At 38.0% G+C, this 25485-nt stretch overlaps 1 long non-coding RNA gene across 1 annotated transcript; it reads left to right on the top strand.

Annotated features, from left to right (window-relative positions):
* Nucleotides 1-491: 491 nt before the first annotated feature.
* LOC125326309 lies at nucleotides 492-24384 on the top strand. The gene is made up of 5 exons (XR_007203752.1): nucleotides 492-571; nucleotides 19882-19936; nucleotides 20047-20448; nucleotides 22639-22891; nucleotides 24262-24384. It is a non-coding gene; the product is annotated as an uncharacterized LOC125326309 (long non-coding RNA).
* The last annotated feature ends 1101 nt before the right edge of the window (nucleotides 24385-25485 follow it).

Below are 25485 nucleotides of genomic sequence, written 5' to 3'. Positions count from 1 at the left end.
ACTTAATATCCTAAAAGCAATATTGACTTAGAGATATATATAAAAGGAATGAGAACTGAAGAGAAAAGAACAAGGACAGGAGCCATATAAATTTGGATATCTAAAATGATTTCTCTAGTTAAATGTTTTTAAACATTAGGAAAATATTACCATTTTATTCACACACTGAAAGAAAGCCCCCTCACAGATTCCCAAGTTTGATCACATTGACATACTGGGCCTCAGAGATTAGTGGATGGGTAACTAAAATGCATGTGACAAAAGCTCAGAGAGTCTAACAAAAGCCTTCTTTCAGAAGAACTCGATGAGTTTGGTTAAGTCAGGAGAGAAATTACTTGGCCACTCTGTTTCTCCCAGAGTTTTGCTACAAACCTATCCAATAGCCAGCTTATTCCTTCCCCATGCCAGCAAAAGCCTTAGTTTTCATGCTTCATTGTCCTAAAAATAGAACCCTCATTAGTGTTTTGAGATTTATTGAGCTAGAATACAGCTTCATGCCCACAGCTAGGAAGTCTTCCTCTAACATCTTGAGAACTGAGAGAGTGGTATTAACTTACAAAGTGATATGATGGTAAGTTACTGAAATGTCTTTGTATTTCGTATTTGTCATTTTTGTCTCTGTCCCTGTCATGGAAGCTGCTGTTGAAATCTTTCAACATCAACACTCTGCCATTTAAAACTTACCCTGCCAGCATGCCATCTGTTTTGATCAGGGAACCACTTTCTACGTGAGCAGACTCCCACACACGCTGCACTTTGCAAGAGACAAATGTGTTTGCTGGAAAGTAAAAAATCTAACCTTCCCTTGAGAAGCAATGCTCCTTGACTTAGTTTTTTTTAAAAAAATCTTATAATTAGATAAGTTCACTTTCTTCCCTCTCTCTCCCATTGCTTTAGATTTCTAGACAACGGAAAAAAAAAATGATAGTAAAGCAAGTCAAACCCTCTTTGGGTAGTTGCATTCTGTATCCCCAAAGCTGGTTGCACATGTTGGTATATTTCCAGTTGGGAGGGAGACACTGGCCTTAAAGTTTATTTCTATAGGAAGTAAATTTTGTAAATTAAAAAAAAAGGTGGTTCTTTTATGCATGGCTTCTTCAAAGAGCAATGGAAATACATTTCTCAAAGTTTTTCTAGCTTTGTGAAAGTACCTATAGTCAATATAATTTATTAATGGTTATGTGTTATTTTTTAATTACAAATACTTTTGGTACATCTGGATGAGATAACAGTCTTGATATTTAAGCCCACTATCCCTTGATAGCCTTTTTTTTTTTGGACAGTGTACCAATGTCTTTCACAGACAGTGCTCAGAGCTTTGTGGGTGGAGGGAGGCAAGAGAGGGAGATGTGCAGATCTCCAGGTATAGTTTCTTGCCTCTTCTGGAACTGCATCATGTAATCGTTTCCATGAAGTTATCAAATTCCATCTTCCAGCTGCTTAGCTTCCTTGTCAAGATCTATATTCTTCTATCTCTAGTTTTGAGCCTGAATTTTTTTCATGGCTATCCTCTAGCTTAAATAGATCTCCTTCCCGTCTGTAATTTACCATGTAAAGTAATAATAAAGTGCATATCCCATCATTTCACTGATCTAAAATAAAATACATTCTTTTGGTCTTCCTGTATTGAAGTCACTGTTCTTCCAAGCTGGGAAGATTTATGAAGGGTCCAACACTGGTCAGGTGCTTCTTCCTTGTAAGTTCAGCAGCAATCCCTCTCATTACCTATTTTAGGAAGTAACAAATCAGTAAAAGAAATCCAGCTTTGGTTATTTTAGAGCCATGTGAAATGCTGTGAAGGGCATTAGATCAACACTCTGAAAGAAAAAAATGAACCAACACAACAAAACCCCCTAGTGTTCCTCTGATCCCTCTCCCCCAAATTCTCCTGGGTGGTTTCATAGACTATTATCCTGAAATTTATTGTTTTCTATAATTAATCTTAATGGGGCACTAAAATCCCTGATAGACTAGTGATGACACAGATGAAGCTCTTCATCCACAGAAATATAAACACTTGGCCTGTGAAGAGTGGGTCAATGTTAGGAAAATTGTGAGGCAAGCTGTTAGTGAATTATTGTCAAGGTCAGAGAATGCACATTTATTTTCCTGGTAGTTGTATCATTATCAGGCTCTTATGATATATCCACTTGCACTGAAAATGTGGCTAACTTACCTTGGTGAATTTGATTTATTAGCATTGCAACTGACAAGGTTGCCCGTTTGTTAGTGCTTATTTTATATTTTAATAGCTTTCAGCACATAAATTTGAGGAATTGCTTGAACACTTTAGCTGTTCCATATTTCATGGAGAAAGCTAGACTAGAAGAGTGCTGCTGTTGATATTTCTATCTTGATACTGACCACTTTTTTTAATAAATGACAATGATGCCTGTATTTGTACTTAAGTGCTTCGTGAGCAGAATTTATTGCAAACAGTAAAACTTAAATGTGAAAACTCATTAGTTTTATTCTGAATAAACTGTGACATAACCTTTCTATAGAGTTTATTTTCCTTTCAGAGCATATAATAAATGTCTTTTTTAAAAGACATGGAATTCAAAAGAAAGTAGCTAATTACATGGGTTCCTCCTATTAAGCTTTAGTTAAAGAATGGATGGAGAAGGAGTAGATGAGTAAGTAAATGGTTCAGGAAGGAAGAAGCAGCTCTCAAATAGGTCCAGAAATGAGGCTTTAAAGCCTTATTGACTTCAGTGGTGTTACATCAGGCAGAGGAGCACAGCTTAATTACAGCCAATATTAGCTCATCGTCTTCCCAGAAGGATGCACTTTTAAGTAAACACAATTGTATAAATAGCGAAATAAAGAAAAAGCAAGACTAATTACTTGCTTTTAATATCTTGTAAAGTTCCTTTACAAGATATTGAAAAAGTCTCTATCCTTTTAAGTCACCTTCTTTACTGTGGGGAAGAAATGCTTATTTTAACTCACTTTATTCCCCGGTTCCAATGTGGGCCATCACCTGTGTACCTCCTATTCTATAGATCTCAGTTTGTCCTGATTTTCTAGGGATCAGGAGGAAAGCCAGTCAGAAGCAAAACTTACACAAACTCACACTGTGATGGGGCCCCATGTCATCTTGTTGACACTCAGGACTCATCTCCTGCCCTACACCTTTACCTTTCCTACACAGAAGGTGAAGCTACTAATCTAATGTCGACAACTAGCAGCTGACAACCAGAGATTGTTTTCTCTTGAATTGCTGGATTTTACCAGGATGATTCAAGCAGGCCTTACCTGTAGGCTTTACTGTGGACATCTGTGTATCTACTGTAGAAATCAAACGATACACATGTGTAGTGGTTTGGTCCAAAATACTCATTGCTGTTTATCTGCTGTGAGATAAGAATTAGGAGAAATGCAAAGCAGGCACCAAACTTGAAAGAATATAAAGAAGTTTATTAACAGACCTAAAAGAAGAAAAAAAAATTATACCACCTTCAGAACTCTCCTCCTCCCCCCACCTTCCTCCCTTCTCCCACTGACAATGTGAAAAGACAACCCTTAAGATGTTCAGTCTGTTTACCACTTCCATAGTAACCTTGTTTAGTCCATTTAGAAAGAGAAGTCTCTTCTTGCTCATGCTATGAAAACATTATCACAACGAGACAGCCGCCCACTTCCAAATATTGTTCAGTCCATTTAGGAAGAGGAGTCTCTCTGCCTGCGTGTGAGTCCTTTCCCCCGACTTGCAGCTTTTCCCGCAACTGCTTTCGAGGATCCACTCTTGAAGTTTTTTGGGGTACAATTTTAAGGTTGAGCCATTCAGGAACAAAAACAGAGGCCCTTCTCCTTCCCTGGGAGCAAAGGGTCTTCATCATCTTCATCGTTAGGACTATCTCTGGGAGCATCTCTAGGGACTGAGGTTTCTCCTTTCCCATTTGGAGCAAAGGTCCTCATCTGGTTCATCTCTAGGGACTGAGGTTTTCTTCTTTCCCATTTGGAGCAAAGGTCCTCATCAGGTTCATCTCTAGGGACTGAGGTTTTCTCCTTTGCCGTTTGGAGAAAAAGTCCTCATCTGGTTCATCTCTCCCTGTCCAAACTTCTCATGAAATTACAGCTGCGTCAGCATCTGCCTATCTCAGTGCAGGTGCTTTTGCTTACGAGTTGAACACTCCACCCCCCATATCTTCATGGAATTACAATGGGATATTCTGATATATCATAGCTTCACAACAGAATTTCAGCTTTAAGCATCTCCTCTCTCTCTTCCCTCAGGTTTTCAGCTCTTCACAGCAATAAAAGGGTTAATCTCACCTCGGCCTTGCAGCTTTGCAGCTGGAATGTTGAATTTTTCTTATCGAAGTGGAGAGGGGGGAGAGCCGAGCCGCTCCGGCTGCCCACGGCAAGGCAGTGGGGGGGTTCCACGGCTGGAACAGGTCCATCGGCTCCAGGATGGCCGTGGCCCGGCCCGGCCTGGCCCAAGCAGGGGCCGGGCCCGGTGGCCCCCACACGGGGCCCGCAGTCACCTGTGCCAGCGCCGGAAACGAGAGAGAGCTTGGGGGGGAGTTTGCCTATTCTTAAGTGTGGATCACAGAGGTGATCACAACTTTAAGTGGCTTAGAGAATTGTCCATATTCAAACTGGCCAGCTGATAGGTTCTATCAGTTCCCAGAGGAAACTGTAAGCACCCCTTAGCAAGGACATCCCTTCCAGGACTATGCTTGCTAACCTATGACAACATGTAAAATGGCAAGGTAAGTTAAGCACCAAAAGCTCAGTGCTTTTCCTCAGCAATTAAGTCCACCAAGAATATTTAATCTCATTGCTGTTTTCTCTTAATCCACTGGGTCAAATTCAGGCACTGAGTTTTCATAATTTCAGGCCTTTTGCTATGTTAATTTGTATTAACTGAAAATTAACTCAAAGTCTGCCTCTCTGCTGCCTTTCTGCACAGCTTTCGCCTCCTCTAAGAGCTTTTTTCTGGTCGAACAACAGAGCAGCCAATGTCAGTAGAGAAGTTTATGGCCAGAAAGGTCAGAAAGCAAAGCAGAGATCTAGCATCTCAATGAAATCTCAGTGGAATGCTGGGCACCCCACATGAGGGGTTGCCTCAATATTTCTTTCTGGGAAAAGAACATGAAAAAGTATTTTCTTCCTGAACTCATTGGGGGTTGCTGAACTGGTCTATGCACAGAACCGCATGAAAATTAGATCTAAGCTATTTTAATTACAAAATATCCACTGTATAATTAGCAACACTTAACACAATTTGTGTTCAATATATTTTATATGTAATTGAAATTCTGTAAGATTAAACTGTAATAATACAAACAATTTCCCAGGATGAAAAGTAGGTTAAAATAAGCAAATTTCATGCTTTAAACATTGCATTAAATATTCCCTAGTGTTTTAAAATATTGTGGTTTTTTGACTGCTAATCATTTCATTGAATAATAAATATGAGCTTTCCTTTTATGTAATTAATGCAACCCATATTTTTCAGTAGAGAAATGAGATGTTGAATCATACATAAAAAGTAGCTATGACTATTTTATTACCAAACTTAATTCAGTCATTTCCACAGTTATGGAAAATGTTATTCTCATCTTGGGGAAAACTTTGCAGTGAAAAGTAGTTTTGTTTGGCATATATTTTAAGTTGCCTGAATCTCTGGTTAGGTAGTCCCTTCCTGGGAGGGATGTGTGTGTGTGTGTGTGTGTGTGTGTATTACACACAGGCTGATTCAGTACAGTAGTTAGCTCTTTGCAGTATCAAAATCCTCAGAACCTTGTTACTAACATTATGTAAAGCATCTTTAACAATTTCTGAAAGGATATTGAGAGGTTAATGTGTATTTTCTAATATTTTAGTTTTCACTTCTAAAACTGCAGTCTAACAACGTTGTGTGAAACCTATATGCAAGAATGATGATTTCCAATGTGTTTCAGGGGACCATGAATTTTATTTCTAAGGCTATTACTGCATTTTCTTGCAGCCATTCCTGTGGTGTAAAATAAGGACATCATTTGAAGTACGATTATGCTTTGAATGCCCAGTGAAGCTTTTAAAATGATACCTGACATCCAGCTAGATGTAGATAGACACTGATTTTTTTTTTTTTTTTAATTCAGTTTTTTCAAAGAAAGTCTGTTAGAATCCATGAGAAATGGAGGTAAAGAAACTTTACTTTCTAGTCTTGACAGTCACTGTAGCTGTTCTGCTTTAACCCCAGCCATACAGCCACTTGCTCACTCCCTCCAACAGAATGAGTGGGAGAATCAGAGGTGTAAAATTGAGTATGGTGGTCACTCAGGACCAGAGAGATGGTGTGTTGAGTGAAGTTATTGGGCACCAAAGCCACCTCAGGTCATGTCACTGCTGCAGCTGCACTGTTTCTTGTATCTCTTGTCCTCCGCTGTGTTTCTCCACTCTGGAGTGGTTCCTGCTGTAGTAAATCCTGTAACATGCAACTCAAATCCTGGTTTACAGCAGTTTAAAGATAAATCCATTACAATCTCCACCCCTGGTCCTTTTGGGCTAGGTTATAGGGTTTGACATTGCAGTGAACACTTCCTCTTGTTCCTACTCTGACCAGAAGCAAGGAGCTCCTTGCTGTGGGAGTTTGGAAACCATGTGTATCAGAATTTAAAGGTATTTCCACAACAATCTCCACCCTGGTCCCTTTGGACCAGATAGGGTTTAGTATTGCAATGAGCTCTTCCTCTTGCCCCTGCTTGGGCTTGGACTTATCCACAGACTGCAGCACCTTAGGGTTGTACCTGCTCCAAGTAGAGCCTTATCCATGAGCCGCAGTCTCACAGATACCCGTGTCGGCAAGGCCTTCCCATGGCTACCGTCCCTGCAGAGGTGTACCTGCTCTGCCATGGGCTTATTCATGGCCAAACAGTTTGAGGTTCCCCAGCATGACCTCAGGCACAGCCACAAATGGTTCAAGGTGTACCTGGCGCAGAGTGGACTTGTCGTGGGCCCACCATCCCTTCAGAAGCTCTCCTTCTGGGTTTAATCCCAGCCAGCAACTGAGCACCACACAGGTGCTCCCTCACTCCCCCAAAACAGGATGAGAGAGACAATCTAAAGAGTAACAGTGAGTTAACTCATGGGCTGAGATAAAGACAGGTCATTAGGTAAAGCAAAAGCCTCACTCACAAGCAAGGCAGAACAAGAAATTAAGTCACCACTCCCCATGGGCAGGCAGGTGTTCAGCCACTCCCGGGAGAGCAGGGCCCCATCAAGGGTAACAGTGACTTGGGAAGACAAACGCCATCACTCCATATGTCCCCCACCCTCCTTCCTCTTCCCCCAGTTTTACATGCTGAGCATGACTCCACGTGTTACGGGATATCCCTTGGGTCACTTGGGGTTGGCTGTCCCGGCTGCATCCCCTCCCAGCTCCCTGAGCACCCCCAGCCCCCTCGCTGCTGGGGTGGGGTGAGAGGCAGAAAAGGCCTTGGCTCTGTGTAAGCCCTGCTCAGCAGTAACAAAAACATCCCTCTGTTACCAACACTGTTTCCAGCAAAAAATCCAAATTACATCCCTATGCTGACTAGAGTGAGGAAAATTTAACTCTACCCCAGCCAAACCCAGCACAGTAGCTGAGAAAAGCTGCTGGCAAGTGTAATTCAATTACACTTCCTTAATTCTGACTTGGCTTTTGTAAGTAAAGCCCTAAGGATTAGTTGGACATAGGTCTTCTTATTAAAATGCTTTTGTTTTTTTAATAGTGTGGGAGCTGGTATCTGGCATCCTTAGGCAGTTGGGAAAATTAGAGGCTTGGAGTTATTACTATAGCATTTACTCATCAGGGTGATACAGAACTACACTGCAATTTGAAATGGTCTATTCCTGCTTCTGCTGGCAGAGTAGCTGCAGTGACAGAGTGCAGTGTGGACTACAACAAAGTGTTTGAATAGACTTAAAAGTAATTAAAAAGGTACTCTTTTCTGAGCTTTGCTTGTTAATGCTGCCCACCACTCAGGCTAGTTTGGTTAAGGCTAGTTCAGATACCTCCATCCTAGCAGCAACCGTGCTTAGTGTACAAGTATTCCAAGTGAATCTGATGTGTGTGCTCTCCAGAGAGAAAACGTTACAAGATCAGGCCGTAATTATTTTATAATTGTGCAAGGCTTTAATTATAAGGCCTTAATGACTGGCTTCATTTAAAACACTTTAGGGACGTCGAGTTAAATAAAATGCTGTTGTTGAATTATTTTCTTTCCCAGCAGTATGAGCACTTTCTATTTCTCTCTCTCCCAGTAATCTGCTGTGCCTAACAAACAGAGGAATTATCCATGTAATTAAGAGATTCTGGGTGCAAGTTCTCTGATTATCCTTATAACAGCTCAACTAGTAGACACCGGTTATCCAATTTTCAAGGCATGCACAATATGTTCCACTTTTCATCCTAGCAGAACTCAAATATTCCATGTTCTTTGCTGTTACAAAAATACAGCTAAAAGAGTTGAAAAGGCCACTACAGTCTGCTGTTTCCAAACTGGGTGAGAGAGAGGGGAGGCAATACTAGTGAAATTTTGGTCGAGGTCACCAGTCAAGGATAACTGGTATCCGACCTCAATAAATCTGCATGGAAAGCAAAGAAAATCTTTTGTAAGGCTGTCATCAGAAATAAAAGATCTCGATGCTGTTGTTTGGGTTTTTTTTTAAATGCAGCCAGTGCTGGGGTATTTATTGCCTCTTCATATCTGAAGTGTGCACTGAGAGTACTGGAGCTGAAATGAAAACAAGGTAAAAGAAATGTCATAAACCACTGCAAAATATTAGTGATGCTGGTTAGGGATAGCTTACGAGCCCTTGTAAATACTTTCCTTGAGGTTTTGAGGTTAAATTCAAACTTAAAATGCAAGACAGCTTGAAAAACCCGCTTTGAGGGAAAAAACCTGATCTTGATAAGCTGAGGTTTTTGTCGGTTGGTGGGCAGTTTATGATGGTGAAAAGTAAATTGGTATTTATACAGTTCCTTGTACTTTCCCTATGGAATCTCTAAAGATATGAAGTTGTGATGGTAATATTTATGATAAGAAAAAAAATATTTAGCTATTTTTAAGCTGGTCAAAAATTCAAAAGTAAAAATTTCTCTCTGTCGATCATGAATCAAAATAAAACCTAGAGAATTATAAAAAGATTCCAGAAATGTTCATTCAGGGAATATAGAATAGATTCATGGAAACATTTTATTTCAAAGAGACTGAAACTCTTTGAAGCCTATTTATATATATTTCAATAAAATATTTTGAATTCATGTAGTAATCACCCTCCGTAGGGTAATCTGGGTTAAAAAAGTGATCTAAATAATGGAGAATATTATGGTTTTTAGTTAGACAAATTGTAAAATACTATGCTTGGGAAGAGTATATACATTTTTCTCTCTGATAAAGAGACAAGTGATAACTGCTTCTCCAGGTGGAAACCTTCCTTTGGGCACTTGGAGTCTTAATGCTTGTCAGTTTGAGTATCTAAGCTGGCTGTGGGCTGTGTGTCCAGCTTCTCTGCTGATCCATGTAAGTAATACTTGAGATACAAGTGGCAAAAGGAAGATTTAGGTAAATTTCTGGGTTGTCTAATAGTAAATCACATTTTTGTACGAAAAAAAGAGACAGATTCTGCTGTTGTAAAAGTGCTTAAGATAATAAAAATTTTATCAATAAAGTTAAATGTTGGGGTAATGGCTAGTGTTATTCAATAATATGAACACATTCAAGAAAATAATTTTAAAAACCTACTGTTCTTTAGGTTATGGTAACATAAAGAATAAAGCAAAGCAAATATCAAATCAAACAGCAAATCAGATGCAATATCTAATAGAAATGGAAAAATCAGTCATCCAAACATTACCTAAAATTCCAACACCATTTTTTTATTAATCCCAAAGTTCTAGTTGTTGATATGGGTGTTCATAGAACTGTGTAGACAGATTTTGTGTCTGAAATCTTGTCTTTCATCTTCGTTCTTGTGACTTTCTCAAGTCCAACCTTTTCTTTCTATCAAAAGAAGGATTTAATATGCTGATCTTAACAGCATAACCATTAGAATTTTAAGTTTTATAACTCCTGTGTATTAAGAGTTATCAAATGTATTAAAAACCAAGGAGAAAAGCCTCTTATATCCCCAGGAACCATCTTCACCTCAGTCCTTAGAGAAGCTTAGCTGTTTTCCAGCACTGAGAATTTCATGGCTTCTGAATCCAAGCTTGGAAATTATTGTTGTTTATGTGATATATGAATTTACCAGCTTGGACATCTTTGTATCTTTTCTATGTATGGTGTAGAATGTGCTTTGGATGCCTTTCAGCTATGTTTTCCTTACATCTTTTCTAAGCCACCCTTGGAAGTTAGCAGCTTTGCAAATAAGAGGAATGATTCACTTCAGTTTGTATGATGTTGGAAATGTAAGTCATCCTGTTGCAGAGCTTACTGAAATTAGTATAGATTCCAGGATCAGCTTGTCATCTGTGCTCCAGATAGAGGGAGATTAGTGGGACAAGTTCATCTTTTGATTCTGTGGAAACATGGGAAGGAAATCAGACAGACTTCATTGCACTACTTTCAATGCATTTCATTCTCAGGCTCTTAGAACACAACTGGCACCGTGCTGCTCTCTCTTGCAAACAACAGTGTAGAAATGGGTTTTAGACAGAATCCTGAACATCATGTTTCTTGGACATGGGGTTCTTCTACCACAGGTAAGAAGAAAAATCTCTTGTGTGTAGTCCTGGCATGGATGCAGTCAGTTTACATGCGCTGAGTCACACCCCAGGACCCTGCAGGCTTAATGTAGGTGTTCCCCTACATGGAGCTTCCATATCCTCCCCATGATATGCTTTGGCTGAAGTGGGCTCCTTATGGCTGTGGAGATTTACATCCTGATTTAGTTGTGCAGGAAACAATTAGACCAATGTGTTACAGAACATCAAGGCACAGAACTTTCTCCAGTTATTTTTATGAGTATTTGACTAAAGCAGGTTCTTCTATTCAGCTGTGAGTTTTTAAACAATTAGAAAGTGTGTGTGTGTGGGGTTTGTTTGTTTGGGTTTTTTGTTGTGTTTTTTTTTCCTTTGTTTTATTTATTTTGTGGGGTTTTGTTGGTTGTGATTTTTGACATGCTACTTTTCTTTCTTGTTATGGGGAGAAATCAGAGGTATTAAGCAGTACTTCTTAGATGTCACTTTGCTCATTGGCTGAAGATGTAACGAACTGTTTCCTCAAGCACAACAAGAATGGAAGAAATGACAGTTTATTTTGTATTTCATTCTGATTTCTAAATAGCAGAGATGACCTGATAGTCTGATGGTAAGTATTTGTCTTGCTGCTCCCCTGACTTTTCTGACTGTTTGGCTGCCTCTGTCCACACATCTGTAGATCTTCATAAAGTGATAATCAGGTCATTATCATTAGTCCACAGGAAAAGCCTCCTTGAACATGTAGTCTTACTGCTGGGCAGATTTGTCCATGTGCTGTGTTTTAGGGAGAAAGTCCCACACTTCAGTTATTATCAGGCTTTTAGAGAGCTTAGCTGCCTGTCAAATATACTCCAAAAAAAGGATGTTCATGTGCAACGTATTTTCAATGAAGCTTCACTCAACCTCTGTTTCAGCAATTCCTTCTGAAAATGCTTCTTTTCTTCATTTGGGAGATAAAACAAGAAGAAACCTTCATTTGATTTATCAGCAAAATAATGACTAATGATTAACCCAATAAGTGGGTAAATAATTAATTATTATAGTAATCTAATTATAAAGATTGGATTACTTATTTTTAATTCTATATCTCATTTGAAAAAGCCCATAAAGTGATCTGTGATGTAAAGTCTGTGCTTTTGCCAACATGAATCTCTTATCAGGAGACTCATCTCTTTAGAAGAGGAATTGATTCTTGTTCCTGGAATCAAAGCATGACAAAATAAGCTATGTAGACTGGATTTTTGTTAGAGCCAAACCATTTCTTTTCTGTGAGATCAAAACCTGGGGCATCAGAAGATGGAAGGAAGATTCCAGCTAGGAGATGCTCAGACTTTAGAATAAAAAACTTGCATTTTAAGGAGCCAGTAAGATGAAGTAGCCTTTATTTAAAAATCTTTGTTTTCAGTTTAACTCTGATATCTTAGAAAATTATCTTTTGAGTTCTGGTTTTGCATGTTTTGGCTTAGTTTGGAGACAGATCTTTCTGTGTATGTGTCTGTGTGTGGGTGTATGTATATGTGTATGAACATGTCTGTATGTGTATATTTAAGACTTGAAAAATGCTAAGCCTGAATCCAAAAACCATTTGTGTTAATATCTTTTGGCTTTATATCCATCATTATTTGGAATGTGATTAAATCCCATTTGCTTCACTGGGCCCAAAGCATGTGTTTAAAGTCAAGCATGTGCTTAAGTGTTTTCCTGAATAAGTAAACTTAAAGTGAATGAACCCTATGTGAAGAGGAAACATCTTTTCCACGTAATTGTTCCATGTCATACCAAAGTCTGAGCTTCTGTTAATATATTTTTCTTTTAGTTTAGAGAAAAAAAATGGATCACATGAATTCCTTTTTTAATTGCATATTTTTTCTTTAGTTGTAGGATATTATATTACTGTTAGAGCAAATCTCTTGTTCAGGGATACAAAGGAATAAAGAAATATTCTTTAAAATGTAGTGGCATGTCATCATTGGTCTGTAAATTTATGAACTTATATGAATATTAGTGTTTCTTTCAGAGAGATTATGGTCTACCTTTGATTATTTTTTGGAGAAGCCTCTTTCATTTGTCACCTGTGCAGTCATTTATAAAACATTAAAGCTTATATATAGCAAAATCAATGAAGGAGTGTTGTTTTTTGATATTTTTTAATGCCTTTTTTAAAGGTAATCTGTTTGTACCTTATTACTAGTGAACTAAATGGCTGTTTAGGATTAACTTGTTGTTTGTCTGTTGATAACAATGGCTGCCATTTTTTAAAATTGAAGGCTAATATTTGCAGTATGAAAAATGAAATATTTTCAGCTGTATCCCAGCAGCAGGACAGTTTTAACTTGCTAATACTTTTGCATTGTTTTGGGGAATGTATTGAGTCCTTGTTATGGTAATGCAATTTGCAGTGTTAAAAAAATCTAATGTTGGTATTTCATGGTACAGAAATCTGCCTTACCTTTTAGGTACCAGGTTTCCAGAGCAGCAGAATGGTGGGATATTCTGAAGAGTGGAGGTTGCCTTTCAGGAGTTAAAAAATTATGATGCTCCTTTTAAGAGTGTTCATTTGCTTTCAAATCCAGTTCAAAATCCTATTATAAATTTTGAGCATGCTGAGAACTGCTGCAATGCTCTCATTTTTACAGTTTTCTTTTAGTTTTGGCATTTCCCCAACTTGCCTGATAGCTGGCATTCTGACATATATATGTGTTCAAGTGCTTTCAAATCCAATTAATGCACAGAGTGCAAAATGTAGCTCCTGTACCTTTCAGTAATTGTGGGAGTTACTCATGGCATCAAATGAACAGAAAAAGAAGACAAGTATGAGGAGATACTGTGGGGTTTTTTGATGTCTTTATAAAGCATCCACCATACTTCACCCTGTAACTTTTGGGAACTACTGTAATGGATGCAGTACAAATAGATAGAAGGAAAAAGAATATTTTTAGTAATATGAAAGAATTTAATTTAAATTTTAAGATTCTTTACCTAAACCACGCTGCTAATTATGTGGTTCCTTGAGAAGAAAATAGGAAGAGGATGCTCTTAATCTCCCTCTGGAGGAGGAGCCTACATCTCTCCACTAGAGAGAAAACCCAAATATTTGCCTCCTTAGGCGAACCTCAGCCCTTTGGAATCTCTTGCAAGGCTGCCATATATGGCATATATATGGCATTTTTGCCATGGTGTACAAGGCATTGGCAGCCATTAAATCCATTACCACCTCTGCTGATTATTTGACATTGCAACTGCTTGTTGCTCTTTTCTATTTACCTTCTGCTCATTTCACAGGAGTGCAAGATTATACCCAGAGCATTCAGCATCTCTGCAAGTCTGTTCTTTGTGGAGATACCAGGCACAGCATTTGATGATTATCAGGAATGTGCAGATATGTGTTTTTCTGGGGTCTACTGAGCCGGGAGAAAGACTTCAGTGGAGTCCTATGTATTTTGGATCAGGCTCATTGTTCTGAAATTTCTCTCTGAAAAATAGTGGTCATCTATTTAATTCTTTGTGAACATCAAAATTGAAGGTAATTGAGAGTTTTAAAAATAGGACACAGTGTAACAATATATAAGAGATGTATTAACTCTAATTTTTTATAGCTGTTTTCTATTATATGAATGTAATTTATTGTGCCCGCAGCAACCTGAGGACATGCTGGAAAATTAGATGATTCATTTCAAGTGTTTTATCCTAGTGAGCAAAATTTTAATCAGTCAGTTTTCAAATCCCAGCTCTGTTATTGGCACAGTCTGTAAACTTGGCAAGGTCAGAGAAGGACTCCATTTTAGACACAGCGTAGCATCTCAGCTAAATCATTACTGCATATGGTTTCCTTTATCTGCATTACAGGATTTTTAAGGGAATAGAGCTGTAGAAAGGTGCTCCTCGGAGGAGCTATGACAAAGGTAATCTAACAACATAAATTACGATGAATGTAAGATTTATCTTGAGCTATGGTTGTTATTTCCTATGCAAATATTTTACAGCCTCACCTTAAAAACCCCAAACCTGTAAACTAGTATAAAAGAAAGTAAAAATTTCATAACACATGGACCACTGTCCTGACACTCTCACAGGTTTGTGACTGCATTGTTCACTGAGCATTGTAAGTTTTACCGTGCAGTGACCCAGACCTGTGTTATCAGTTTGCTCTACCTCAAATCTTGCTGTTAGCTTTCATCAGGAACCTTCTACTTTAGATGATGTTGGTGTTAATTCAGAAATGTAAAGCAGTCCAGTATCCAATAATCAGTTGACTATGTCAAATGCGTGCTAATGCCAACGTAGGAAAAAATCTAATTGCCTTAATTACTAGGCAATAAAAACAACAAAAATTATCATGAACTAAAATTCTCAAAAGTAAAAAATGCCTTCCTTTTAAAGGGCATAGAGAAGCCTAACATCCACTGAAAGCAAATAGAATTCGGCCCCAATACTCACAGCTGGATTTTGCAAATGTGACATAGACTCCCAAAAAATATTAAAAAAGTTTTAGCCATGGATGACCATGAAAACTACAAGCTCTTCAGGGTGATAGACTGATACATCCCAACATTATACTGAGAGTGGAATCATGAAACACATTGGACACTGCATTTTTTGAGGTAGGGGTTCAATATCTTTACAAAGCAAATGTAATTTTTTTCCCCTGGCTATCAGAAATCAGAATGCATTTCAAATAACCTGCCACATTAAGAATCAGAAACAGACTAAGCCAAAACAGTGACTATTATTAGTAAATCATAGAATAAGAGAATAGAAGCCATAAAACAAAAGATGTTTAAAGGGAATAACATTTACAAAGACTCAGAAATGTTTAGTGGAGTGTTAAATTAAGTAAATGTGTAAGCAAGTTGTTACAGACATTAAGAAAGGCCACAAGTAAATTAATTCTAAGCAGGAAGGGATGTAGGATTATATATATTGTAATACATACCTATATTTATATATAAATACGTGCACATAAATATATGTATAAATGGATATATGTCATATAGATCGATATAGATACAGATATAAAAACACATATATGTATATGAATATGTGGATATTATAACCACAAAAATCAAATGAGTTAAAAAAAAAATTTCCTATGTCCTGTGTACATCTTGCATATCTTTCCAAAGTTTGTATTAAGGCAGTTCAATTGATCAGTAAATTGAAACGTCTTCAGTTTTAAATATTGTCTCATGGTATATTGCTTTTCTATTATCTCACTTCCAAAAGTTTTAAATTACACTGCTCCCAAGCCCCACTTTTGATTTTGTTTTGCATTACTTATGCTGCACTTGGGGATTTGATTTAGTGGTGAACATGGTGGGCCTGGGTTAATGGTTGGATTTGGTGATCAGAAGGATCTTGACAGATGGGACAGATGGGTGGGGAAGAACTCTCTGAAATTCAGATTCAGGGTCCTGCACCTGGGGAGGAATAACCCCAGGCACCAGCACAAGCTGGGGACTGAGCTGCTGGGACCAGCTCTGTGGAGAAGGACCTGTGGGTCCTGGTGGACAACAAGCTGGCGATGAGCCAGCCGTGAGTCCTTGTGCCCAAGAAGGTCAATGGTGTCCTGGGGTCCATTAGGAGAAACATTGCCAGCAGGTCAAGGGAGGCGATCCTGCCCCTCTGCTCAGCCTTAGTGAGGTGCATCTGGAGTGCTGTGTCCAGATCTGGGCTCCTCAGCACAGGAGGGACATGGAGCTCCTGGAGCTGGTCCAGAAGGTGACAAGAAAGATGATTAAAGGACTGGAGAATCTCTCTTATGAGGAAAGGCTGAAGGAGCTGGACCTGCTCAGCCTTCAAAGGAGGTAGATGAGGGGCCCTCATCAGTGTCTGTCAGTGTCTGCAGAGAGGTGTCAGAAGAGGTTTCCAGGCTCTGCTCGGTGGTGCTGAGCAACAGGACGAGAGGCAATGGCAGAAACTGATGCCCAGGAAGTTCCACCTGAACACGAGAAAGAACATCCTTACTGTGCAGTGACCACACACTGGAACAGATTGGCCAGAGAGGGTGTGGAGTCACCCTCACTGGAGATATTCCAGAACTGTCTGGGCACAGCCCAGTGCCAGGTGCTCTTGGATGACCCCACTTGTGCAGGGAGGTTGGACCAGATGACCCACTGTGGTCCCTTCCAACCTGACCCATTCTATGATTCTGTGATTTATGTGTCTTCTTAATTAAAAGGCCAAAAAACTGTAACAGGTGTGCAAATTGGAATCCATTCTGGACCACTTATTCTGACAGATAACTCAGATGAATTCTCACAATAGTAAAAATGGAGTGATGCTAAGGAAACTAGCATTCCAGTGTAATCACAGATTTCAGTTTTCCCAGGAAAACAGAGGATAGTAAGTGAACGTGGGTTCTCAGGTCTTTTCTGGAACTTTCAGGACAGATATTCTGGAAGTAGAGTGACAACAGAGTTTTTGAAAAATGCACTTTTAGTTAGAATTCAATGTAATGATTTTTGGAGTAATTTTTAGTAATGGTCATTACCTTGTTGAAAACCATGTCTAAATAATATTTACAGGGATTGAAATAAAAAATGTGTGTGTTATGTATCTTATTCTTACTTTCTTGAGTGAATATGTCTACTTTATTGAGACTTTCATTAAGGTTTGAGTTTTTTCACCTGAATATTTTTTGGAGGTCATTTTTTGGGAGTGGTTGCCTTTTTGTTTTAACCTGTTAATTGTAAAATCCCAGATAAATGCCTAGGTATGACTAATAGTGATGCTGCATTTCTTTGAAAGCCCTAATGATGCCACCCTACCAGCAAAACAGCAGCATACAGTGTCATCACACACAGATGCCTGTTTCTAGTCTATTTTTCACCTGTGTCTCTTGCCTTTCTCTGAAATCGCTTCATTTTTAAAGAATTCTGCAAGAGTTGATATATGAGGTTCTAGGAGCTGAAAAAATCACTGATCCATTTTAATAAATACTATATTGTCATGCATTTGCTAACTAATTTATCCAGTGATTCATCAGTTTAGCTTTCAATATACATAATACCATTAAGATTTAGTAGATCATATATTTGATTCAAAAGATGTATTAGATTTGGTAGGTCCCCGACTTCCATTCAACATGACTTTATCTGTCTTATGAGGATATATGTGATTTCCAAAAGCAATGTATCTGGTTTTGAAAAATCCTGCAGTGGAAAGGGAAGAAAAAATAATTTATTACAAGGAACGCAACATTCATTTTAGAAATCTGAATATAGAAGTGACCTAAATTTATATTAGAATTTCACAGCAAAGCAATATACTGTGCCTGTCTCACATTTCCCATACTGAAAGGAGTATTTTGATAATGATAACTTCATTGCATGTATTGCTGAGTCCTGAACTGAAAACCACTTTGCTCTGTAGAATAGAAAAATCAATTTAGCATAAGGTGATCTCATTACACTCTATTTATCCAAGATTACAACAATTTAGAAAAAGATTGAGAGTGAAAGTAATTGTTCTTTTATTAATCCAAGTAGCTTTTAAAAAGAAATCTACTGATTAGGAAGCTCTTCTTGGCTTCTAACTTGAATCTCCCAGGACTTTTTCTGTGAGGTTCTGATTTCAGTGATGTGCTCTGGTGATATCATAAGCAACGGTGGCTATATCTTGCTGAAGTTACAGAAACAAGATGAAAAACAGGTTAATGTGATCTATTAATGCTTTTCAGCGTTAATTTGCCATAGAAATCCTAATATTTTTAAATGTTCTGCATATATGCTCTTGCCAAATGGTGATTTAAAAGCTGAAGCTTTAGGCAACCCTTTCACTTTTTAGGGATGTAGATTTCTGATTTTAGTTTGAAAAATTACTACAGTGCTTTGAAGATGCAGTGCAATCCCCTGTGCACCAAGGTTCCACTACTGACCCTTCTGGATGTCAAGTCCCTGCCTCATATCCCTTCACGTATGATTTCCTGCCAAACACAAGAATAAAAATCAGCTGAAGAAGTGCTTGTTATGTTTCCAACTTGCAGCTACAAACTTTAGCTCACTGTGCCTGTGAGCATTCAGTTGGATCTTACAATTTTTGATTCAACTCCAGTGAATCAAATAATGCAGCTGCTGAAGCAGGGTCATGCAGTCTCTACAGGCTTTTGTTCATTTAACTTTTTTATCTTAAAAAATCCCCTCAAACCACCTTGTAGACTCTCACACAAAATTCAGCCATTTAGGTAAAAAATGGCAAAGAAGGCAGAAGTCCTTATTTGGTAATTTAACCAAATATTTCCTTACCTTGTGGGGAAGAATGGTGGACAGAGGGTCTGAAAGTAACCGAGTTGGTGGTTTATGGGTATAAACCAAAAATATGCAAGGATCTCTGCAATGTAGCAAATCCATGGTTTCTCTGCCCCAAATGCCAACTTCTCCTTGGACTGGGACCTGTCCCTGCACTCTGACTCTTTGCAGGCACAGGTCTGTCCAGCTGTACTCCAGACTGAATGTGCATAACCTTTTAGAAAGCAGAACTTGCATTTTTAGTGAAGTCAGGTGCTCTAGCTACTTTGGTCTTTTTCATGCATTTTGATGTTGGCAAAGAGAAAATTTATGGCAAACAAAGCTCTTGTGTGACACCATCAGAGTGAGGTGCATATTTGGTGGGTTAGTAGAGTGAGATGTAGAATAAATGGAGAGGAGACTTACAAGGACTGGTAAAATGGAGTATTAGTTTAGAGGTACCTTTTCGTTTATTTGGATATCTCAGACTGAAAAATGCTCTGCTGCTTTGCAAAGAGATGTACAATTTTTTACATAAGGCCCCAGTGCTAGATAAGGTAAGGGAGTCTAAGGCCATGTCCCTGTTTTGTAAGGCTGTATGGAAGATCAGCGACCATGGCTAATACAGCTATTGTGCTTTTTAATGTTTTTTTGCTGTCAAAGTAGTACTTTGGTCATATTTTAGGTCATAGAAATTCCATTGGAGATAGTCACCCGGACTATCAGTGAGTGGAGACAGCCCTCAGGTATAGCACAGAACCTACAAAGAGGTTCTGAAGAAAGAAACCTTAGTATATTTGAATTAATTCTTAGTTTTTCAAATTTGAACGTCATTTGGCTTTGAGAGGTTGAATTGAAAGATCTTCATAACTTAAGTTGTTTCTGAGTACTTCTAAGTTAAAAGTTCACCATGGTTAAAGCTGTAACAGATGAGCAGGAAAACAAATGTTTTTAATTGTTTCTCTCTTTCCTTTCCAGAACTAATTGGAGAACTTTGTGCTTCTTCAGTATTCCACTCTCCCAGTAAAGAGAGGTACCACAGCTGCTGTCTTAATCCTCTTTTTTTGTAGTTATTATGGGGGGTTTTGGTGAGTTTTTGTTTGTTTGTTTTGTTTTCTGGTGTTTGTTTGTTTTTGTTACAAGGTGTGGAAAAATGAAGAAGAGAGCTACATTTTTAGAAGAGAGAAGTTTATGATGCTTGAGAGTATGCTTCAGAGCTATGTCTGTAGACAGTGCTGGGCTAGAGGATCTGCTGAGTGAGCAATGCAGGTTTCTTCAGAATGAGTCTACAGCTATTGTGGCTTCATAGAGACATTTTGATTCCCAGAGAACTGACAATGAAAGTAAATGCAATGTCTACATTGTATGCTAGGGCAGCATGAGTGGTCTACTACATGGCCACTAAAGGCATCTGATTGACCAAAACCAGTTAGACTTCTTCCCACATTGTTTGAAAATTCGATGTTAAGATGCCTACTTATTCCCAGCTGTGATAAAGTAGCAGTTTATGATTAACAATTCCTACTTCCTTTAGCAACGTGCCCGGTAAGTCTTCAGCTTGGACACCTAAAGTCTCTAAATGACTCATTGCTGGGGATTTCTCTATTAGTATGATATGCTAGCCTAACTTCTGATACTGTTCTCAGAGTTGTGGAAGTAATATTGCTTTAAATATTTGTTGAACTGATCTGTAAATCTAAAATTCACACTTCTTAGAACTTTAATTTGTTAGAATATTTAGATAAACAGAAGTGTTGACTGCAAAAAATGGTGCAAAGCTGCAGTATCTCAATATTGGGGTTTTGGAAAGATTATTCTGCACCTCAGAATACTGAAAGTCTCAGTGTCACAAGGCTCTGAGTGTGCATGTTGTTTCTGAACAACTTAAATTTAGCTTTTTCATGTTATATTTTGAACTTGGTGTTTCTTTATGAAGAACTTCTCTGCATATCCCTGTGGCACAGACAACAACCATCTATGCAGTGTCAAATAGAAACAACTGTAAACATCTGTCAACAGTGATGATTTTTTACCATCTCTTAGGAGAGCTTCAGAAGTTCTGTTTTGAAAGGTTAAACTACAGATGTTCAGAGCTGCTACTAAAATCTCTCATAGATTCATAGATTTTTTTTTCCTTTGGAGTACCTTCACCTTTTCCTCCATTTGTCAGCCACATCTATTATATTTCATATTGTATTTCTCTCTTGCTGGACATTTCCTAGTTGTGTGTCTTGGTGCTAACACCATTCCATCTCAGATACATTTGTGATGTGGTACCTATTCTGTTGCGCTGTTTTCCTGCAGTACTGTTTTTATCCTATATTTTCTTTTCCATAGATATGTTTATCTTTAGACTGACATAATGCTTTTCTTTCTCCAGCAGCTTCAGATATTTGCAGCTGACCCTATAGTTTCCTCTTTTTTTCTTAGCCTTTAATATTTGCAGTTATAAGTCAAGCTGATATTTTTATTTCCCAAGTGACTGCTAGAGCTAATACCACTTTGGGATTGATCCGCAACTTTGCAGAAAGTAGCATTGCTGTGATGTCATTGCTGTACTTTCCTGCAATGGCCACAGAGTGTTCTTGCCTCTGCTTCCCCATTAAAAACAAAACTCAAACAAACAACCTCACCCCCCTCCCCTCAAAGCAAACCAAAAACCTGGGCACAGTTTTCTTGGAAGAACCTTTAAGAGAAACCTGACACCTCTTAATTTAAAATATCAGTTGTTTAAATACACTAGATAAGCAAAGCTTTCTGAAAATGTTAATTGACTGATTTTATGTCTATTAGGGAAAGCAAAAGAAGTCAGGAGGTCTGTGGGTGGTGTTCTGAGTGTTGATAACGGTATAATGGCCACAGAATGGTTTGCAAAAACTCCAGGGGTTGTGTGGTGTCCACAGCACCATTTTACAGATGATGAAAACAAGTCAGAGCACTTTAGTTATAAAGCTGAAATATTGAGCCTGTCTTGTGAATAGCCAGGGGCTCCCCCTTCCCTGATCCTCTTTACACAGAGTTGACTGGCCAAATTCCAGGCTCTTTGCCTTTAAAACTATAGCTGTGGCATCCTGCATGTGCTTGCAAAACCTCTAACAGAGGTGCTCAGCAGATTCCCATAACAATCCATGACAGTGTTTCCTACCTATTATATTGTTTTTTCCTCATAATTAACCTGTATCTACCCTGCTGCAATTGTAGTGGGTTATTTCTTGTTTTGTTGTTGATAGACCTTACCTTTTGCAGATGACTGTGTACAAAAGCTCTTTATTTTTCCCCTTCTATTGTTTTATTAGTTGTCCCTGTGAAATTAAGGTATCTTTGTGTGTGTGGGTGAATAAGAGGGGCTTTCTGTGAACAGTAATGCAGAGAAAAAGGGGGATAAAATGAAAGTGTCTCCAAAAGCCCCCTTTCGCTTTCATCCTACATGTTGTGCACCTTCCCACCAGCTAAACTTCCAAACATATTGAGAAGCTATACCTTTAATGACACCACTCCAAGGTTATTCCTTGCTATTTAACAACTGGTAGGAATGCACTGGGGAACACAGATAGAGTAAGTCTAACCTGGGTTAAAATAGTAGTTTGGAGGTAAAACCAGTGTGGTCAATTTACAAAGAATTGCAGGTTCATTTCTTGGAGACATCCCAGAAAAATAAGGCCCGGCTCACTGCATCTGCCCTAATAAAATCCTCCTTTGACTAAACACTGCTCCTTCAATATTGTCATTTTCAAGAATCAGATCAGGAACTCCAGGATCATTTTGATGAAGAAGTCATCTTTCCAATGATTGGAATTAAGAAGTTTCTCACAGAGTCTCCTGCTGCTCGAGCAGTCATTGCTTCTGTAACGAGAGGTTACCCTGCCGTGATGGTATCAAACTTTTCTGCTTCCCATGGTGCATTCAGAGGTCAGCTGCAATGAGAATACAGATGTCTGCTTGACAGAATAAAAGAGAAACTGCAATTTTATAAATCATCATGAACAAGGTAAAAATTGATGTCTTAAGAAAATGCCATTTCTTTTTTTGTTCAGATAGGAGGATAAGTGCAGAGGTTATATTTTTGAACATCCTTGGGAAAAGGAAGAGGTAAAGGCTCTGCAGAATTTACAGTCATGGAGAGTAGTGCTGGTTTTGGCTGGAATTGCCACAATGTGAAGGTTGAAGGGGAACTTTCTTCATGCATTCACATTTTTAAAAATTATTTTCACCTGTGCTGTAATTCTGAGATGATTTTAGATAAAAATAATCTATGAAGCTTTAAATTCAGGGTCAGTGATATCGAATAAAGCCTTATTTTCAAATATGGTAAATCCATATTCAGGAAGGAAATGGTTGTGCCATACATCTAAATTATTTGATAATTTTTATCTTGGCTCCTTTGCTTCCCTCCAGTTTGCTTCCTACCAGCTATTTATCATGGAACCTGCTGTCACAAAAAATATTGCATGTTATATTTTACATAATTATAGATTTCTTCTCTGTATATATTTTCTTTCCCTGCAGAAATTATCTACATTGTTATTATTATTTGTTGCTATAAATATTACCATGTATCTGACAAAACAAAATCAGCATAATCTAAAGTAAATTACTACAGATTAATATTTCATACTGTTCTCTGTAACAGAGAATGTTTTAAAGATACAACAGGAATTTATTTGGAAATATCACACAGAATACTTCAGGCTAATAATAAACAATATTTAAACCTTTAAAAATGAAGCTGCTGCTGAAAACCTAACAAATTAAGAGCATTTCTAGGTGATTAGTCACTGTGTGTACAGTTCTTTGAAAGGAAATGCTCCATCCTTGGTTAATTATGAGTGTCCTTGGAATTATTAGATGCAGTCTGAAAAAATATGAAAACATAAGGATGTTCATTTTAATTGCTGATGCCCCTCTTACCCTTCTGGGTCTTCCTTCCCCCCATTCCTTTTCTAAAACGTATTTTCAAGAAAGCTGGATCACCTACCCTTCACCAGCAGATGAGGATTCATTTAGTACATGGTCTGTCTGTACATGCTACTGCTTCTCTCTGTTGCAATTTATCTTTTCTGTTGCAGTGGGATTTAGTAATGCCTCTATTTTTCACTGTTTCAATGAATTCAAAGCTAGAAAAATAATGGAGACTGGCTTCCTGCATAACATGTGTGAGTAACTCTTGCATGATGCTGTCACTTTTGAAATGTATTTTTTAGATAAACATCCAATCTTGATTTAAAGATTCCAGATTATGGAAAATCTAACACCTGAGTTTCATCAACAGGTATCTTCAGTGTAAACAAGTTCACTTCCTTTTAATTCAACATGTTGGTTTTTGCTGTCTAATTTACTATTTGAAACCTTCTCATATAGGCTCAAAGAGACTGTGATTTGTTGCACAAAACTTTTCCTGATATTACAGAAGATTTTCTCTCTTCCTGTAAGTAAGGAAATAAGAATTTGATAGTAGGTCCACCAGGTTTATATCGTATTTGTTTTTTGGGAGTAATACTATAAGTGTTGCTGTTTTGCAGGTAATGAAATTTAATTTTTATTGAGAATTGATATTGGCTATCTATGGTAAGGTATTTCTAAAGGAATCATCCTTTCAACTTTCACACATTTTTTCTTTATTTGCAATGTTGTTGTTTAAAAAAAGAGAAAGCAACAGACCCCAAAAGCCACACCTCCAAGCTCTTATCCCCCCCATTTAATGTCTCCATATGTAGTTTCATCCTCTATTCAAATCTGAATTTATCTTAATCCTTCTTTGACTGACTGCTCCATATCACTTTGTCCCTCCTTTATGAAGGAGTGGTGAAAGAAAATATATTCTTCATAGTGTTTTCAGCTGGTGATTAAACTTGTGTCTTTACTGTCTGGTCTGAACATGATTGGTGATAAGACAACATTTTCTTCTTAACTCTGGCGTTGGCTCTTTTCCTGATTTCTTGGAAATTAACACTTCCAATCTCTCATTCTAAGAGCAATGATATCCTTTCTAGTGATACTCACAGGAAGCAAGGGAAAACACCTTCTACAGCTACAGAATCAAACTATTTAAGTTGCCATCTATCTGTATGAATTCTATACATATAACATGCACAAGTTCCTCTAAACAGCTGGGACTTTTACATTATCTCCTTCCATACTTCCTGCTGGTTTACTCTGATCTTCTTTCAGCATGAACAAGTACTTTTCTAGCATTCTCTTGATTAAAATATGCATATTGGTCTTATCTGGCCTCAAGGCAGATTTTTCAGGTGTCAAAATATGCTTTAATTGACTTTTGAATATTTTCAGTTTTTTCATATGTTTTTAAAAATTAAAACCCCAGATTAAACACAGTGTTCCAGCATTGGTGACATCAGTTTTTGAATTTGGAAATAATCAAAAGAATCTACTTCTTTTCAATATCCCTTTACTCTCTCAAGGATCAAATTAGTTCATTTAGCCACAGTGTTGCACTGGGAGTTCACAGAAAGTTCCTTACCCCCCCACAGTTTTAGAATCAGTTTTTTTCCAGTGTTCCATCCTGTAACTATGACCTGCATTCCCTGTGCTTAGATTTATGTCTTTGCATTTGTCCTTATTAAA

Source organism: Corvus hawaiiensis, chromosome 5, assembly GCF_020740725.1.
Source record: "Corvus hawaiiensis isolate bCorHaw1 chromosome 5, bCorHaw1.pri.cur, whole genome shotgun sequence".
In the NCBI taxonomy this organism is placed as follows: domain Eukaryota; kingdom Metazoa; phylum Chordata; class Aves; order Passeriformes; family Corvidae; genus Corvus; species Corvus hawaiiensis.
The sequence above is the reverse complement of the archived record's forward strand: the minus strand, read 5'-3'. Positions and strand labels throughout refer to the sequence as shown.